The sequence below is a fragment of the Myotis lucifugus genome, unplaced genomic scaffold, assembly GCF_000147115.1.
Source record: "Myotis lucifugus unplaced genomic scaffold, Myoluc2.0 scaffold_85, whole genome shotgun sequence".
NCBI lineage: Eukaryota > Metazoa > Chordata > Mammalia > Chiroptera > Vespertilionidae > Myotis > Myotis lucifugus.
Window position 1 is genome coordinate 2,404,345 of NW_005871133.1, and position 5,325 is coordinate 2,409,669.

General features: G+C 39.8%; 1 protein-coding gene across 1 annotated transcript in view; it reads left to right on the forward strand.

The window, feature by feature from the left end:
* RAD51B (RAD51 paralog B) overlaps window positions 1-5,325 on the forward strand; it is a 599,650-nt gene that overhangs the window by 118,644 nt on the left and 475,681 nt on the right. The gene's annotated exons all lie outside the window — the stretch shown is intronic.

Here is a 5,325-nt window from a genome sequence, read left to right on the forward strand (position 1 = left end):
CCCTTTGTATAATAAAGTTGAATCCCAGAGGACGTGCAGAGCCTCCCAGTAGCACAAGTCTCCACTGCCTTTCCAGCCACTTCTGACGGAGGGAGCCATGACATGCACTCAGTGCCTTGTGGCTGTTTTCCTGCAGATGTTATTTTTTTAAAATTAATGTTCCCTGCTGTTCAGATTGACAGCTTTCTTAATAAATTTTAAAATGAAAAAAAAAAAAAAAGCAGCTGCTGCAGGCAGCTTGGGTGGGGTTGTAAATTGGATGAGGCAGGTCTTAGGGAATCACCAGGGTGGAGCAAACATAAATGGCTGCCAGTCAGCCCTGCAACCAAGGAGGTCCCAGCATAGAAACAGCCCTGTGAGCACCTCCATCTGGGAGAAAGCCGCCCCGCCCCCCAAGTTCCTGCCCTGATGCCAGACAATCCAGTTCCTCCTGGTATGTGCCTATGTCCCCTGGAACCTCACCCGGCACTGGAGCGCAGAGGAAGCAGGACCTTGTAAGTTCAGTTCGTGGTGCCGGCCTTTTAAAGGAACAGCTGGGTCTCCAGCAGCCTCTGTGTCCCTGAGCCCCAATCCGCCCTGGTTTTTACAGCCCATAGTTCTTACTGCCCTGTAGGGATTTCTTTTCCCAGCTCTGGAACCCTGGGCTGGGGGTCTGGTGTGGGGCTGGGACCCCTTGCTCCTCGAGCGGCCTCCACAGAGACGATCTCCCGCCCAATTAAAAAAGCAGCCCATGTGGGTGCCAGACCTGCCTCTTCTGCGCCTCTGCACCTTCAGCCAATCTCAGTGTGCTTCCAACTTCTCTAGTTGTAGGACTTCCATTCAGCCAGCTTTCCAGTGGTTCTGGATGATGGTTGTTCTGTATTTTAATTGTAATTTTGATGTAGTTATGGGAGGCGGCGAGTACAGCTGCCATTTTCCATAGGACCAAAGAAGAGTTTTAAGAAAGTCTGTAGTTCATAAGATTTGCTTATTGATATGTTTAGATGGCTATGAGGTTCAAAAGATTTTAAAGACATATAATAACACGAGATTACTTGAAAACAATACACACCAATATAGTGTTATCAGGTGCTTGACGATGTAACTAGTCCACAGAGTCTATAGAACAGCGGTTCTCAACCTGTGGGTCGCGACCCCTTTGGGGGTCAAACGACCCTTTCACAGGGGTCGCCTAAGACCATTGGAAAACACATATATAATTACATATTGTTTTGGTGATTAATCACTATGCTTTAATTATGTTCAATTTGTAACAATGAAAATACATCCTGCATATCAGATATTTACATTACGATTCATAACAGTAGCAAATTACAGTTATGAAGTAGCAACGAAAATAATTTTATGGTTGGGGGTCACCACAACATGAGGAACTGTATTAAAGGGTCACAGCATTAGGAAGGTTGAGAACCACTGCTATAGAAGGTCATTGAAAGCTTATGTCATCAGACATGCAGCTTCATTGGAGAAACTGATAGTTGTTTGGGATCCTGTAACACATCCATGTTATTTACTCAGACCCAGTCTCCCTTATTTTTCTAATACAAATATGTAAGGTTTTAGAGTAACGGGGTCTGTTTTGTCAGTATAAAAATATTTCCTGTGTCAGAATTCAGATACTTATAAATAGATACTCCTGCTTAAATGTCATTCTTTTAAATTTTATTTGATCTCTTCCCCGTACTTGGAAAATGTATATACCTGAGCTGTTTCTTCTGATCAGCTTCTACTGTGGACACTTAGTTTGAAGTCATATTGGAGTAATTTGAGGAAAAGTAGAATTTGGCAGATATTATTGCATTTGAGTAGCCATCATAAAATTTAGGTTTTAAACAAGGTATGGCATTGTTTAAGCTCAACTTATGATAAATAGAGTTTGTCAATTATGTAGTAATATAAGTTCAAAAGTGCTATTTTTATAGGTGATAGATTTTTCTCTATGGTTAACTGCTCTGTTTTGTTTGTACTTAATACAAAGAAATTTATATTGTTTTGTCTTTGGAAGTAAGAAATTTAGAGAGTCATATGTCAGATGCCTTGAAATAATACTTATAAATTTTCAGGGATTTCCAAAAACAGAGGATGTAAAGTGGCTAGCTGTGCCTTTTTAGTGATTGGGTTGGTTACTTTTCTCGATGACTGTTCTAGCTAATTAATTTAGCAAGGCAACTCATTTCATTAACATGTGATGGCTGATACCTTAGCTACTAGTAATCAATTCATATCTATTCTCAGTCCGTAAAGAGGGCTGTCTATAAACCTATACTTATTATTCCTTACTTAAGCTTTATTTACTTTTGTATTCCTAAGAAAAATGAATAAAACACTTTATATATATGAGTTATTTCCTCACTCCAATACTCATTCCAATTTCTAAGGGCCTTCTGATTTATAGGCTCTCAAAAATCTTTCCTCTTCCAATTTGAATTTAAGTAATTAGCTTCTTCCTAATTTGGAACCTCAATTTGAAAACTTGTGTGTTTGATTTGGCATTAGGGTGGGCATCTTATTCTTTAATAAGATCATATAACTTCAGTTTTCGATGATCACAGACATGTTTGCCAAGCAGCAACTTTATAGCTTTGAGGAAACTGGAAAATAAAATGTCTCTACTAAGATTGTGATTCTCCTCGACAGTCACTTTAACTAGTTAGGTATGGCCATACCAATTTCAGTTTAAACAACTGGACTCTGAACCTGCTTTTGTTCTGATTAAGAAGCTTATTTATATATTTGGAAATACAGAGGCACAACCTGTTAACAGCTGTAAATTTGGTTGATTAAGCTGTGTGTGAACAAATTTATAGACAAAGAAGAATATGTGATAAAGACTATATATAGCCTTCAAAGACTAAAATATTTATTATCTGGGCCTTTAAGAAAAAGTTTGCCAACTCCTGGTTTATATTAGCAATAGTCATAATGATGATCCATTACAAGGATTCAAAGAGTGCCATCTGAATCAACAAAGCAAGATGAAAGTATGTTTTTTATAGCTTTAGTCTTGGGATATTTTATTTCTGATTTGCATAGGAGGTATAAATTAGAGATGATACAGTATCCTTATAGGATTTTTAGGAGTGTTAAGTCATGGCTCTTTACAGTACTTTACACATGGAGGACAGTAACAATTATTGCTGCTGTTATAAAAATATGTGTATTCTTGACAGTTGTTTCTACTTTGTTTTATGAGTCTCTATTTGTTTTATCTCTGCTCTTTTTGCATAACATTTAATTTTATAATAGACTGAGAAAAATGCTTCTCAGAATAGTTTGCAGCCTCTTTATTGCATTTGGAATTAAAGAGAGAATGAAGGAAAAATTACATAAAAGTGGAAGACAACAAGCTGGGGATTGGATTATAAAATAATTAACAGGGTTATGTGCTCTCGAGGGTGGTTTCTCTTCTGAGGGATTTGAAAAGAGGCATTTTAAAAGTGTGTTAACCTAAGTGCACAGAAACAATGGACAGGGCTTGCTTAAGGCAAAGGTCAACCTTTTACTAAAAAAGTTAATTTGTCTGGAGCGTGACAACCCACCAAGGAATTTATGATCAGATCACCCTGTGAAGTTACTTTCCATAAAACCCCTTTTCTGTCCACACCACTTTAAAATCTTTTTTTTATTTTAGCTGAAAGGCAAATCTTAAGTGTAGCAGTTTTATATTGTAGGATATCAATGGCAGTGTAACAAATTATCCCAAAATTTAGTGGCATAAAACAATCAGTTATTATGTTTACAGATTCTGTGGACCAGGCATTTGGACAGGGCACAGACAGGATGGCTTCTCTTTGTTCCACAGTGTCTGAAGCTGGAAAGCTAAAAGGCTGGGCTGGACTATCGGAAGGCTCATTCATTCATATGTTTGGCAGTTGTTGTTGGTTGTTGGCTAGGAAAACTCTAGTTTCTCTCCACATGTGTCTGTCCTTGTGATCTCTCCAAATGGACTAATTTGGGCTTCTTTAAGTGGTGTCTGGGTTCTTCAGAGTATGCATGCCAAAAAGAGAGCCAGGCAGAGCTGTATTCTTCCTATGACATAGCCTTGGAAATCCCAGAGCAACATTTCTATCTTCTCTGTTGATCAAGGACAAGAAGTCACATGTCCATCTAGGTTCAGGGGAGAAAAATGGACTCTATCTTTTAATGGGGAGGAGCAAGGTTCTGGAAGAGCATGTGGAATCAGAAATATGCCTGAGGACATTTTTGGAAATTCAATTTACCACAATTATATCACTTAATTTAATTAATAATTATACATATATGCACTTAATCTATATGCCAGTTATTCCAAGTACTTTACAAATATTGATTTATTTAGTCCATAACAGTCTTACTTAACAGATGAACAAACTGAATCAGGATATGGGATTAACTGGAATACAATTTTCTCTGACCTTGAAGCATAACAAATAAGTTATTGTGATTTTTTTAAACCTTGCATAGTATTTATTTAAACATTTAAAAATATTTCAAATGCATATTTATTTATTTTTGTATTAGTTTGATTTGAGAGGTGTGGCTTCTAAGAAGTAGTTTTTTAAAAAGTCTTTATTGTTGAGATTATTACAGATGTCCCTCTTTTTCCCCCGTTACCCCTCTTCACCTGGTTCCCACTCCACCCCAGGCCTTCGCCACCCTATTGTCTGTCCATAGGTAATGCATATCTACACTAATAAAAGAAAAACATGGTAATTGGCGTACGACCGCTACCCTTCCCATTGGCTAATCAGCATATCCTTATGCAAATTAACTGTCAGCCAAGATGGCGGCCGGCAGCCATGCACTGAAGCGAGCAGGGAGGCTTGCTTCCTCCAGGGACTGCAGCAACTCTAAGCAACTATTACTATGTTGTAAATAAGAAGCTAAACAAAACCGGCTTTCAGTCAGCCCCGGACCGCAACATTGTATCGATGGTTTCAGCAGCGAGGCCTCAGGGCTAAAGCTGGCCCAGAATAAAAAAAAAAGAAAAGAAAAGAAAACAAGGAGCAGTTGGGAGCTTTTAGTCACCTGCCAGCCGGAAAACAGCCCTCAGCCCCTCAGCCAGCCTGGCCAGGCACCCCAGTGGGGACCCCCACCCTGATCCAGGACACCCTTCAGGGCAAACCAGCCGGCCCCCACCCGTGCACCAGGCCTCTATTCTATATAGTAAAAGGGTAATATGCCTTCCGGCACCGGGATCAGCGTGACAGGGGGCAGCGCCCAAACCCCCTGATCAGCCCTGCTCTGTGCCTGATAGGGGGGAGCTCCCCAATCCCCTGATTGCCCTGCGGCTGTGTGTGACAGGGTACAGCGCACCAACCCCCTGATCAGCCCTGCTCTGTGTGT